Source organism: Anser brachyrhynchus (genome assembly GCF_964034855.1).
Source record: "Anser brachyrhynchus genome assembly, chromosome: 1".
Lineage (NCBI taxonomy): Eukaryota > Metazoa > Chordata > Aves > Anseriformes > Anatidae > Anser > Anser brachyrhynchus.
Genome location: NC_137694.1, coordinates 124,826,499 through 124,840,716, shown reverse-complemented (window position 1 = coordinate 124,840,716; position 14,218 = coordinate 124,826,499). Strand labels below are relative to the sequence as shown.

Here is a 14,218-nt window from a genome sequence, read left to right as displayed (position 1 = left end):
ATTCTCTGTACATGCACATACATAAATGATTTGTAGGTTTATCATGCAAACTAAAATCTGAATCTCAAATACTTATAATCTTAAAGTAACTTCTGCAGTCCTTTGGCCATGTTCTTTGCTTAAATCACAGTTCACCATGTTTCTAAATTTGTACGTTTTATATAAAATAGGAAAATCATTTGGCATTCTGTTCTGCTGGCAGACAAGATAGACTACATCCTCAGTTTTATCAAAGTAACTGAGCTAGCTTACCCTCTTTAAAGAAAGGATTTTTCTAAACTAGAACATTTCAGCAGAACTTGATTAGGGAGTGATCTGGCCGTTATGTTGGTGCATCTAGTGTACTCACAGTCATTGATAGACCAATGTACCATGAGAAACGCTAACATCTTAACCTACCTCAGCTGCAGCCAGACAACATCCTTGGTTGGTCTGAGATTCAGAGAATCCCGTAAGCTAACCTTGGACTTCCTAAAAGCACTATTTCCGCTGCTATATGCTGAGCTTTTGTTGACTGAAGTGCAATTTCTGCTCATCTCTATGCCTCTGCAGGAAACCATTCAATCGTGTTTCGGATTTAGTGAATATGAAGACTTTGTGGGTTTTTCAGTGATCATGACAGGGGAAGGTAGAGACATTAAACGTTGAGTTAAAAGAGGAGGTGTTTTTGTTTTTTCTTTTGTTTTTACCAAATCATCTGCTGAGGTTTGGGGGGTTTTGTTTGTTTGTTTTATTTATTTATATATATATATATATATACTTTTTTAAAAAATTTTTTTTTCTCCCTGGATATCCATGAAAATGGATAGCATTGAACAGAACAGTTACTGAGCAGAAAACCCCTAGACTCCAGTGTCCATACTGGTGGCTTTAGTTCAGAGGAACAAACTACAACGAAATACACACACGTTGCTAAGTGAGAAGAACCCATGATGGAGGAGGAATACATGAATGCGTGAAGGAATAGGGCACTGCAAAGAAGGAAGGAAAGTGCCACTGAATGGTGATAGAGTAGTCATAAGATGTACATGCAAGATAGAAAATGAAGTACAGTGAATGGGCATGTTGAGGAAATCTTTAGCTAAGAAAATCAGAATTGGAAATTTTTCAAGTGATGAAAAAATAAAGAAAGAAAAAAAAATAGGGTAGAGCTTGCAGCAGGAGAGAGTCCATTTAGGGACAGACAGAATGAAGACAGTTGTTCCATAGATATAAGATTGACACATATATTTTTCTTTATGCATCTTTTTGTTAAACTGTTGTTGGGGGGTTGGTTTATTTGGTTTTGGAAAAAGTATTGGAAATTGGAATTAGAGAAGAAAGGCATCCTTTTTTTTATTTCTTCCAGCCCATGGAAGCCATACTTCACATAGATTTCTGATTTTTGTGAAATTTCACTAGAATTCCACTATTACATTATTTTCACTAATTTCCCTGTTATCTCAAGGTATGTCTTTCCAGGTTTTGGTTTTGAAGATATTTTTGTCTTAGAAGAGATTCCTTCTTTTGTACCTTCATCATTTATTTTGTTTTCCAGCCATTTATACACCATGCAGAGTATCCACATCAGAAGGACAAAAAAAAAAAAAAATCACTAAAATGTCATTGTTGACACTTCATTGTCTCTTTCTTGCATCCAGAAATGTATTCAGTTTAAATCTTTCACTCTTCTCAAGGACATGTTTTCTCTGTACACCTGTAAGATAGTAAATCATATCATTACCTTGGACTTTTAATCTCAGAACTTCAGGAGCATGGTCTGAGAATGAGAAATGAGGATGTTGCTGATTGCAGATGTTAATGTCTGAAACTTTAAGCAATTACATGAGGAATAGTTTAGAGTAAAACAACTATGTTTACTTTTGACTTGAAGTATGAGTTTTAATCTTTTATTAACTGTGTTCTGTCCTCGCAGTAATTCATACATAAAGCATAGAAAGTTTAATCTGATATTTCATAGCTGCTTATTTCTCCTAAAGAAGACTTGAGTGCTTTTTGTTACCACACTTGACAACACAAATCCCTTACACACAAAAATCCCAGAAATTCTTTGAGGACCTCCTTTTTCTCTCAGCAGTGCTCTTCCCTTCCACCTCCAAACCCCATAGCAGTTCAGTTATTATAATAGTTTCTAAGTTTCCCAAATCTTTGCCAGTGTTTCCTGGTAAGCAAAGAGCAGTTTACTCTGAAGCAGGTCAGGTTATAATTTTAAAATGTAGAGGGAGAATAAACTACCCTTCTGTAACTGAAACTGTGTAAGTGGCTTCTTTCCAAGGTCTTGCTTACCAAGAGATATGAATAGTCTGCTTCCCTGCCATGGTAGATGCTGAACTCCGCCCTGATTCATGGAATTCTTCTCTGATCAGTAGAATTACATTAGTGTCAGAACTGATGTAAAATTGTGGTGCCTTGCACTGCTCAAAGAAAGTCCTCTAAGGTTTTATCCACCCCACAAAATTAAACAAGAGTAGTTTTAATAAGTCTATCAGGAGTATCAATGACATGTTGGAAATGACAGTCACAGTCCAAGTCCTCCAGGCTGTCAGTGATATCACCTTCATTCCCATGGCTAAATTAAAGCTACAGTAGTTTCACATCTTCATTTTGCTGAGTAGACATACTCCTAATATCTGTTGTTAAATGATTCGATTCAAGTAATAACTACAGCTCCCTGATATTATGAAGCAACATAAAAGGGAAATCCCATGTATTCCTGGCTTATGGTGTCTATGTTGTACTGTGAGACTGTAATTTGGGAAGGATGATACACTACTAAAAGAAAACTAAAAGTATTTTTCCAAAATATTTAAAAGCTGAGGTGATGTGGCTCAAACACCATCATTTCATGTCTCTGTTGCTGACACAGCTGATGTTGAAACAGTTTTATTAAAGACATTACAGGGTCAATGTAAAATCTCTGTGCATATCTAAAGTATTTTGAATGATTTATGTGAGTCCATGGATGTTCATTATGATGATATTCTTTCATGTTTCCATTGACAGGCAGAACAATGTCACCGGTAATGTCCAAAATAAATTATATCATCATAAAACTGGACCTTAAATGCAACAAAATTAAATTTAAGGTAACTCTTAAAGTTTGACAATTAAGGAAAGTTAAAGGACATATTTCAAGCAGCACTTGACACTCTAAATTGCCCTGTTCTCAGTAAGTGTTGACATGCAGTAGGCTTTGTGACACAGAAACAGACATATCATCTGTAATCTATGCTACAAGTGCAAGTGGAAGAATGTAGTGAGAGAGCTTATTCTTAATTCTCTCACCTTGTCTGGTTTACAGGTACTCTGTATTAATACACTGTTTTCAATGCCACCCGTCTCAGACTACTGCAGTTTTCTGTACCAGGCATGTGCTGTTTTCTGTAGCTATCAAAAGATTCTCTTCAGTAAGAGTTCATGTGTAAGTACTCATTATCTCCAGCAATTCTGCAGCTGGCCCCAGTGAAAATACAGACTGCTTATGGATTTCCTGATAGTCTGCTTTTATATTGTCGTTTATGTAGAAAGATGATAAGTAAAGACTGAGATAAGAGTGCCATTGTGCTTAGGAGCTCTATAACTAGTAGTAAGAGACTGCCAGCAGTTCAGAAGATGGATTATCACAACTAACTGAAAAGAATCAAAGCCAGAGAGGGCAAGAGGTGAAATGATTTCTCCGGTATTATTTATCAGATCAAAAAACAGAATTAGGAAAGAAAACCACCAGTGGAATTAAGGCTTTGTTTAAGCCAAAAACAAATTTCCCGCTAGATTCAATAAGGCTAGGTTTCATCCCACGTATTAAAACTTCCGTGCTTTATCATTCCCTGTACTACACCAGGCCTAGCATACACCTTGATTTTAAAATATCATATGCCATATGCAATACAGAGATTATGATTTTTTTTCTGGATATACAAAAACAAATTGGAAACTTGTTTCTCTTATGAGCTGAAATAAAGGTCATCCAATTCCTTCATCAATGAAGCATTGAAAAATGCAAGCACTACTCACAAAGGCCTGAATCATGCTGGCTGTAGATCAAAGAACCACTTTCAGAGAAATAGTGGAAGTTAACATCAATAGAGCAGTCAACATTTCTAGTACCAACATCAGGAACATTACTGGTCCTCTTTGTCCTCCACTGATGATGTGTCAGGCCCCTTTCCACCCAGTAAATATTCCAGGCCAGATTAAATTCTGCAATATTTCTCCTTCCACTTTCCTTAATCTTGTTTGTTTCTTTGCATTGGTGTTTTCATGCACATGGTTGTGCTCTAAATCCTGATTTTTCTCTGAAATTGCTTGTGTAGCAATTAAATTGTTTATCTGTTGTTTTGTATGTTTGTTTGTTTGTTTTGTTTCCCTATGCTTCCCTAGCGCTAGGCTTTATCTAGTATATACTAAATCCATATTCATCTTTACTCTAACCAGAGTGTTAAGTTCATTTTAAGTAAAGGGTAATTTACTAAAATAAAATAAAGTATTTTCTTGTACATTCTCACTCATTTTAATTGGATGCTTTCCACCTTGGTAGTATTGCTTTTTATCTGGTAATGGACGTATTTCTATAGCTGACAAGTTGCAGCACTTGTAGCACTGCTGGCAAAGCCTGGTTGCATGCACATTGTTCTTTTACTGCTTAGAAAAGTTTATCGTCCATATGAGGTCCAGGTCTTCATTTGCACACAAATTGTGTAAATTCTGCTGCACAGGGACTGATTAGAAATGAAGGTGGCAAAGCTTCAGCAGCTACGCTGAGCAGCAAGTACAAGCTCTTCTATGTCCTGGAGTCCTGGTGCCACTAAGCATCAAGCCTATGCACTGAAATTTTCTTTCCACAGAAATCAAAGCACTAGAGATGAGGGGATGGATTAGGATTGGCACATGTCTTGATACATCCTTACCATGTCTTGGATTCAGGGTGCGGCTGGAGTATGTATCCACATTAAAGACCTTGAAGACACTCTTGGCATCTCAAAGTTCAGATGACAAAGCCTACAGCTTCCTCTGTGTTCTTTGATGATAGAGCTTATTTTTATTAAAAGCAATATAACTGTCTTGTTTATATGCCTTGTACACTTCAGTATTCAGTCTTGCTTCTCCTGCTCCCATTCTCTGTCTTCACAGCACTTCATTATTAGAGGATTTTTGACTGGATTTTATTTTTAGTTTTCTAAAAAATGTTCATATATTTTGTACATAATTTCATACACATATACAGATATATATATACACCTTTAAAGATGTATAGATGAAATACATTTCATTTGAGTGTACCTTTTTCCTGCAGAGTTCTCACCTTTGAAAATCTTCATTTTTCTTTCTCTTTATAAAGGCTGGATTTTGCCATGTCTAGTAACCTATGCTCCATAACTTTCGTCTGAAATCTTTAGTATGATTTATGCTGAAAAGGACATAAGGGAAGCAGCAGGTAGCTTGGAATCTGTTTATGCAGTTTCATATGGTATAATTAGCATTCAGTTTTATCTCTGCACACAATAGTTAGATCATACTAGGCAGATTAATGAGGCAAATTCACTATTTCTTTGTATTTAGTTTATAATTATTTTTTTTCTCATTTTAACCTCTCCTCTGAAGGAAAATATGTAATGATATGAACCAAACTTTGTTATGAAAAATGTAAACAGAAAAAACAGATTGTTCCTATATTCAGGTTTGGGGAGAATAAAGGCCATATGCTTTAGTTAGTCTCCATGCAAAGAGCAAATGAAACAACTTCTTTTTCTTTTCATTGGATATAAATCTCTGGGTGAGATTGTTGTACATCACAGGGCAAAAATAAGGGTATAATTATGAGATATTGAATAACAAAAATAATTTATTTTCCTCTGTGTCTCTACACAAGAAAGGGTTTGGCTCTGTCCCACTGTTCTGTCCTGAGCATGGACTGCTCTCTTAGTGATGCAGATAACTAGACTAGAAGCCTAGAAGAACTCTTCTCCCTCCAAGCTCGTTTATACTTAATTTGCAGCCCCTGGCCTTTTCCTTACTTTTAAGATGGGTCCTCTCTACATGCTTGTCCAAAAAAAAAAAAAAAATGGTCTGTCTGCTTCTTATTAATGTAAATGTAGTTGTCTTGTTAGAAAACCTGTGTAATTAGGATTGTTCATTTTTACTAGATCAACTCAACTAGAATGATATGTGTAACAAATGCTGTTCGTAGGCTTTGCAGAAAGTATTGTGAAAAACCCCCCTTTTTCTTTTTGAGTTACACATATTTTCTTCCTGGAATTTGACTTAAAAGATCTAGAGGTAACCAGAAAACAAAGCAAGACAGCAACTTTATTTTCAGCCTCCTCTTTCCTTATGATTTCTGTTTCAGGGTTCTGTGTACCTTTCATTGCTCAGGCTTGATTTTTCCCATTTTGTTCCAGCCAGGCCTAACACAACCCAACTCAAAACCAGTTGTCTTAACACAATATGGAGAGTCTTTTTCTTTTTTTATTTCTTTTTTTTTTTCCCAGAAAAATTGGAGATATGCAGAATATATCATGCATCTATGTTAAGGCAGGACTGCAGTATATGTTTCACCTAGTGTCACAAACAATATCTTACTAAATAATGAACAGGAGAAGCCCTTTCTCCAGAAAATGTGTAAGACTATGCAGATGTGGTTAGACTGTGTCATTTCAAAATAAACAGCAGGCAGTTTTTCCTGATATACAACAGCTGACTGATATCAGTTCTATTTGCTATCATTACTATTAAAAGAATGGTCTATTAGGACTTTTCTTTCCCCAAGAGAACCCTAAGTAAAAGCTCCAAGGACACTTCCAAATAGACTGTAATAGTTCAGACATTCTTATCAGCAGCACATTATGAAACTGTGCTAGCTTTCTCTTACTTTTCTGACAAGTCAGGCTTTTCTCATAACATTAGCAAAGGAAGGGCAGATTCTCTGCATGTAACTCTATAAACAGCAATGCCACCAAACTGCATGTCATTAGCATATACACAGCTTTTCTGCAGTACCCAGTCTTCTATCCCTATTTTCCATGAGTAACCTGTTGAAATTCCTTTGTAGAGAAGAATCTGTCCATAGTCTAACAAAAGCTGCAGCCGATTCATTAGAGGGTGGTATGCCTCCTAAAATACAATTAGGTGCTTGTGGTCTTAATGATGAGACATTTAGAAGAAATATAGCCAGTAGAGTATAAATACATTGCCAATAGAGTATAAATAGCTCAGTATCTATATAAAAAGGAGGTAAAATCAGTCTCTCCTTATTCAAACTAATACATCCTGGAATTCTACTGCCTCTCTTTATTATTATTATTATTATTATTATTATTATTAATTTTACTGAAAATCAGAGCCTCAGTGTGTTAATTGCTTAATTGCCTTTAATTCATTAGTTACTTGTTATAAGTTAGTGACTGACAAAACGTGTTTTCTCATTATTGTTTATAACATATTGCAGAAGGAGAAATAGGTGCATGTGTTTTATCTAGTGTTCCAAGCAAGTCAACAACTTGGATTAATGATAGAGAAATTTCATGTTTCTAACTGTATAAGCCCTTCATATGTTCATAAATAGTATTTCAGAGTAGATCATCAAAGTCTTAACTATGCCAAATCCTGCACTGTTAGGACTATAGTCTCCTTGTCTTTGGAAAATAATAGCAGATAGTTTAAACTGTATCTGCTGTAGAATGGCATTAAAATCAAATTTGTCCACCAGTTTAGGAATCAGAATTTAAGCAGTAGAAGAGGCAAATAAATGCTTCTTACGTGTTGGAGTCACTTCATTCCATACTGCGTGAACTGTGTATAAAGTCACATTTTTTTCGATTCACTTGCAGAGCTCTTTGCTGAATCACATACATTTCTGTTGCACCACATTCATTGGTTTTATGACACAGTTCTTTGAGTGATTTTTTTCATTTCTTTTTACTTCAGATTCACCTTTTTGTATGCCCTCTTCTGTGACATTCATTGGACAACAGAAGTATGGTACTTAAGAACTGCACCACAGGGCACAAAGACAGGTAAGGTGAAGGGAAACATGTTATAGCTCTACATTACAACAACAATATAATGTTTCAGCACATTAACAATGATATTTTTAGACTGCAGTTTCTGGTATTTAATTGTCAGTCTAATGGTTTCAAATATACCACACAGACACATACTGTCATATGCAATTATACTTTGATGTGCTCTAAAGGTAGAAGAGTAAAGGTTCAGAGATTGTAATTACAAATTAGACTGATATGTTTTCTTTATGAAAAAGCAGTCACTCAAAGCAGGCACATAATTAAAATATGATACTGCTTTTTTTTTTTTTAATTATAGGTTTATGTGGCAATTCATGGATTTATAGAAGTGTAGACCACTGTCCAGAGGAGTTTATAGCAATTATTACAGGTGTCCCAGGCTACTCTGGCTCTGCTGGTATAAATGGAGCTTTGCTTAGATACTGTGCATGACTGTTCCTAAATTCCTGCGACTTTCATTGTCTTCATCATCTTAACATAAGGTGAGACTAGGTCTCTGTTGGTGATACTGTCTTTTTCTTTGTAGCTCAGCAAAGAAAAAAGTATTTTGTATCCAGCTCCATTATTGTTCGGTTTACTTGATTTCTTTGATTTAGTGATTGTAGTGAGAGATTTGTGAGTTTGATTTTCTGAGATTTAAGATGGCTACCCTCAGCTCAGGAACATCAGCAGAACAGTTCTTCTTGTAACTCACTGTCTATGATTTGACTGTCCAAAAACCAAAAATGTTCATAACTTTGTGCACCTAAAAAAGGGGATTTTGTCTAAAGAAAAGTTTGTTTATTAAAAGTTCCATCTATGACCTTTAAAAGCATGACATACATTATTCAGAAAGCATAGAACAATGACAAGCCAAGCGTTCGTCTCACTAAAAGCACTTTTTTTTCTGAAATGATTTCATAATAACAAAATCTGAAGGGCAATAGAAATATAATGTTCCTCAGAGAGGAAAAAAAAAAAAGGCATTGTTTAACAAAAGTGCTGCCACTGCATTAAAAGAATTCAAGAAACTCACAATAATATAATAATAAATTACAATTGCCTATTGTGCTTTCCTAATGACACTTTATTTATTTCTGTTTACCACCTGTATCATCCTCTGTTTGCCATAACATGTTGTATTTTTTTCTTATGTGTTAATGGTTTGTAGACAATCATCATCTGAAAACATAAGGATTTTTTCTCCGTTTATATTTCTGATATTTTTTCTTCACACAAACAAAACAAGAATTACGGATATACAAACTCTAAGTGTTATAGCTGTTAACTTGATTATAAATGTCCATACATTTGGCTTGATAAAAAATTGGTGCTATAAGTTTCGTATTTCAAATTAACATGTTCTGCTGTGCTATAGAAATGATGGATCCGTGTGGCATTATGTGGTTTATCAACGTGACGTTGCAGAGTTCATTTTAGAAATGCAGAGAATTGAAAAGAGGTAAAATGAAACACTATTCTATTTCCATTTTAGCACTTAATTTAAAACTATAGTCTGGAACACAGCAAAATGGGACTATTATCCTGGTGAATTAAATATTAACTTTGATTAACTTTATGCTGCTGTACCACTTAATCCTTGACATTGACCTACTTTTCTCAAGTTATTGTGTAGAGACTTATATCCTTGTTGTTTGGGGGGGGAAATGTCATACTGTTATAGCGGCCTGTAATTAAAACAGCTCACATTTATTGAAAGTTTTACCTTCAACTGTGTTAACTCCTTACAAGCTTGTGAGGAGGTTTGCAAGCAGCAGCTTATTTTAAGCTGATATCAAGTCTAAATTAAGGTCATATTCAATGCAAACATAATGATAGAATTGAATGCCATATTAGCAGAACACTGGTGTAGGACAGTGGAGATGTCTGTTCATTTCCCAGCATGGACGACAGATACTCTGACTGACCTTGGATAAAACAGTCTGTCTCAGATTTCAATTTCCCGTCTGTGAAAGGGGACTAATATCTTCCTACCACAGAGGCATCCTTTGCAAATGTTTATTCATGACAGTGAGACAGTTACCTAGTGAGGTTTATAAGATACTACAGAGTTTCAGCAGCTGTAATGCCAGACGTTCGCAGAGGTTATGGATAGAATGCCTAGGAAGGAGGCATTCCAGCTACAGGTTGCTCTGGTTCAGCACTGTTCAATTCTGTGTTGTTTTTTGTTTGTTTGTTTGCTTGCTTCATCTTTATTTATATTCATACTAAATGGTTCATTTTTTTTTTTTGTTTATTTCTTTGTTTGATAGTCATTGACTCTAGCACTTTCTGTTCCCTGTTTCTCAGTTGTATTTGCATTTACTCTCACTGACGGTTTGTTAACTCTACAAATGTACACTTAACTCACACACAGCTGCTGATATGTGTAAGACAGTGGTAGCTAATGCAAGTGACTAGAAATCAGCTTTTCAGTAGGTAATCCCCTGCCTTTCAAAGGCATCAGTCAAGAATTTTGACCTCCAAGCACAATAGCTTTTTTGAAATGCAGGGTTTCTTTTTTTGTTGTTTCCAGACCATTTCTCTAAACATCCCCAAGTTTTAGCTACTATGCAGAATCCATCTGCTGGATTTTTTTCTTAATTTTTTTTAACTTTCTCTTTTGGGTGGTCAGCATCTTGGAGAGCAAGAGCTGCAAGAGGATGAGAGATGCTAGATGCTATTTTTGGCATAAGAAAGTTATGATGATATATAAAATACAAGGGGTCATACTAATATAAGACTCAACTGGTAGCAAACCATCCATAAAAGGTGTTCCATACAAAGCCCAGTTACGGAGGTGAAGTTAAACCTAAATATTACCACACTGCAGAATTAGATTGTAATTCAAAAGTGTGCTTATTTTCAGGCTTTGTTAGTAGCTCCTGGTCACCAATCTAATTATGTTTCAAAGAATATAAAAGGGCAACTATGAGCATCTTGTGGTAACAGTTAAAGGGGTCATGTATAGGCATCCAAATATAAAAGTATGGCTTTATAAACTACACTCTAAGCAGGAAAACGTGTTATGCCTTTTGCTTGGTAAATTATTGCTTTCATACAGTGCTGAAGACTTATCTCATTTTTCAGCAGTGTTACAACTAGGTACATGTTAGTCTGTCAGTGTAGGTCAGAAATAACCCACACTAGAAAGAGGGAAGCTGAGAGGAAAGTAGATACTTTTTTTTTCACGATGTTTTCTTCTTTGTTGACTTTAGGTATAAACCATTACAGTCTTTTCTCTAAAACATTTGAAACTAAGAATTGGGACTACGTCTGAAAGCTGAAAATCACAGGTTTCATAGAGGGTTTCTAACTGGAGCTACATTTCTGAATTATGCATTAGTAATGTCCAAAGAAAAAGATACATTAATTACAGAAAATTCAGTTACTGATCTCTACAGACCTTTGGTTTTCATTAACCTTTCTTTTTAAGCATTACAAGCAAATCTAGGAAAGGTTCATATCTTGCCATAGACAAAGGTGAAAGATAATGTTCCCAGATGCATAAGATGGCTCTAAATGTAGTTGACAATGGATAACCTCAACAGATCCCTTTCTTAGTTGCTCTTTATGACTGTAAAATTTTCTCTCATTTGTGAGGCAAAAGATGTCATGGGTCATTGTGATATCTGTGGTTCGTATTGCTCATGAGCTGCCAGTAGGACACAAGAAGAGGTTGGGCTGAAATATTTTATGTTGTTGTGTAAGAATTTCTACTGTTTAATATTTGCATACTGTAACTGATTGGTACTTTGGGGTATTTTCCCCTTAGACTGTGTGCTTATAATGAGAAAAACATTCAGTAGACTTTCTGAAGGAAGCATAGTTCAAGGTGAAATTCTGCTAAAAAGAAAGACTGCATTAAAAATAACATTATATTCAACAGCTCAGTCCTATGTGCATTTAATCACAGCTGTAGAGATGAGTGTTAATGTTAATCCAGTACTGCCTTTAGTTCCTAATAGTGCTTTAAGAATTTCATACCTGTCAGAGAACAAGAGATCTACTAACACATTAATAGCCCTAGGCATTCCTTAAGTTATTGCTATCAGTCTCATAATTCACACCTTTAGACTTCCATGAAAACATGTTAACAGATGGCAGTATTTGCACAACAAACTGTTATGTCAATAGTTATGTCAACAGTTTTTTGACAATGTCAAAAATATCATTGTTTCATTTTAAATAAGGTATGGAACTAAGAAAAAAAGAAAGAGAAAAAAGAAAAAAATAGAAAATAGAAAATAAAAAGAAAAAAGAAAAAAGAAAAAAGAAAAAAGAAAAAAGAAAAAAGAAAAAAGAAAAAAGAAAAAAGAAAAAAGAAAAAAGAAAAAAGAAAAAAGAAAAAAGAAAAAAGAAAAAAGAAAAAAGAAAAAAGAAAAAAGAAAAAAGAAAAAAGAAAAAAGAAAAAAGAAAAAAAAAAGAAAAAAGAAAGATCAGCAGGGAGTGACAGGCTTTGAGCAAAATAAAAAACAGTTGTGGGAATAAGATCTTACTGAATATCATCAGTCTGCTTGAATCCATCTTGTTTTCAGAATTTACTTTGGAAATTTCCCAGAAATTGACAAAATTTGAATCTGGGGTTGCACCTACTTCCCATATTGAAGTTAAGGTTCTCAGTGTGAAATTACATAACTGACAGATTTCAGTAGCACACAAGGGCAAGCTGCCCTCATGTTTCTTGTGAAAACTTATTGCCATTTCATACTTTTAATCCACTTGCAAAGTGCATTGTGAATCTGATTTTGTCTTTTTTTTTTTTTTCCAATATCTGTGTTTTGAATCCATTTACTTCCCTCGCACACCAAGTCACGGGTATTGTTGATCTCAGCCTACTTGTAGTTAGACTTGATGATCTTTCTAGCTACCTTCCAACTGTTCTGTTCTGTTCTATTCTATTCTATTCTATTCTATTCTAATTTATGCAGAAAAAATGAAGCAGTAAAACACATGTAAAGCTTTAATGAGGTTTTCTAAATTTTGAAAACTATTTTCTTTTACATTTTTAAATCATGGTATCATGGAATTTTTATATTCTAAATCATAGATTTTATAAGAATTTTAAAAAGGAAAAGTAAAGGAGAGAAGAAAAGTCATAAGGGAATTATCAAATCTCCTGAATTATGAAGCTGCTGGCTTCATATCGGTCAAGAGGTTATCCATAAATTCACAAAAATATTATGATCTAAAGAAGGCATTGCACTGAATGTCTATGCATTTGGGGAGAGAACAGTAAGAGGCTGGGGGCTGCAAATTTGATACCCAGGACAAAGTATTTTACTGCACTATAGCCTCATGATGTTTTATTTCCTTCATAAAATAAAAATCCTTACTGCTTCAGCTCAGTTTGACTAAAATGGTGGAAGGAGGGCTTGGATAAGTAGCTGATCTACTGAGGGCAATAATCTCTCAAAGAAGGAGCAGGCAGCAGCAGGCAGTTGACATGTTTGCAACCAGATTTATGAAGCATGTTAGTCTTCCTTACGCAAAGTGCTTCTGCCTTTTCAGTCTTCTGCAGCAGATTCTTTATTGGCATTATAAAGCCTATCTGTTTAACAATGAGCTAGTAGAGTTGGTCAGTGCAAGTTGTTTTGGTTTAGTTTTGAACTTTTTTTCACAAAGTTGTTTTCAAATTAATGGCATTATCAAAAAGTTGAAAGTTTTGCATCATTGTGATAAAGACAGTGGAATTTATGAGGGAAAAAAAAAAAAGCCATCAACTTCCCTTTTAATTGATTGGTTTGTTCAGAATTTTTTACAGAATATTGAGAGTAAAATTTGTGACTATAGGTGTAGTGTGTCCTGGGGTTTTCTTGTGACATTCTTGCTAATGGGTTTCTGAACGGTTAAGTACAGGTGACATGAAAAGCAGGAGCAGTATTTTCAGTAAGACTGGCAAACCTCTTACAGGAGCCATCTTTGTCTTTGAGGCTACAGATCAGTCAGTTTTTAAAGGGAATATGTTTTCCTACATGTCCCCAGTCTTTCTTTTAAAATTCCTTGTTTTGTCTGCATATTAATCTACATACTTAATTTCTAGAACTATTTATTTTCCACTTAGTTTCTAAACTATTGGTTCACTATTGTCCTCTCTTTTTAATTTAGCTCTACCAGTTTACTTAAATTTATTGATCGAGTATATTTGAGAAAAAAAAAAAAAATTTAATTCTCTGTTAACAATGAACAATCCATTCTTAACACAGAAATATTCAAAA

General features: G+C 34.8%; 1 long non-coding RNA gene across 1 annotated transcript in view; it reads left to right on the top strand.

Annotated features, from left to right (window-relative positions):
* Positions 1-14,218, top strand: part of LOC308187747 — a 31,777-nt gene that overhangs the window by 5,551 nt on the left and 12,008 nt on the right. Inside the window, exon 3 of the long non-coding RNA XR_013944889.1 lies at positions 7,924-8,012. This is a non-coding gene — a long non-coding RNA (uncharacterized lncRNA). The remainder of the gene's footprint in view (positions 1-7,923; positions 8,013-14,218) is intronic.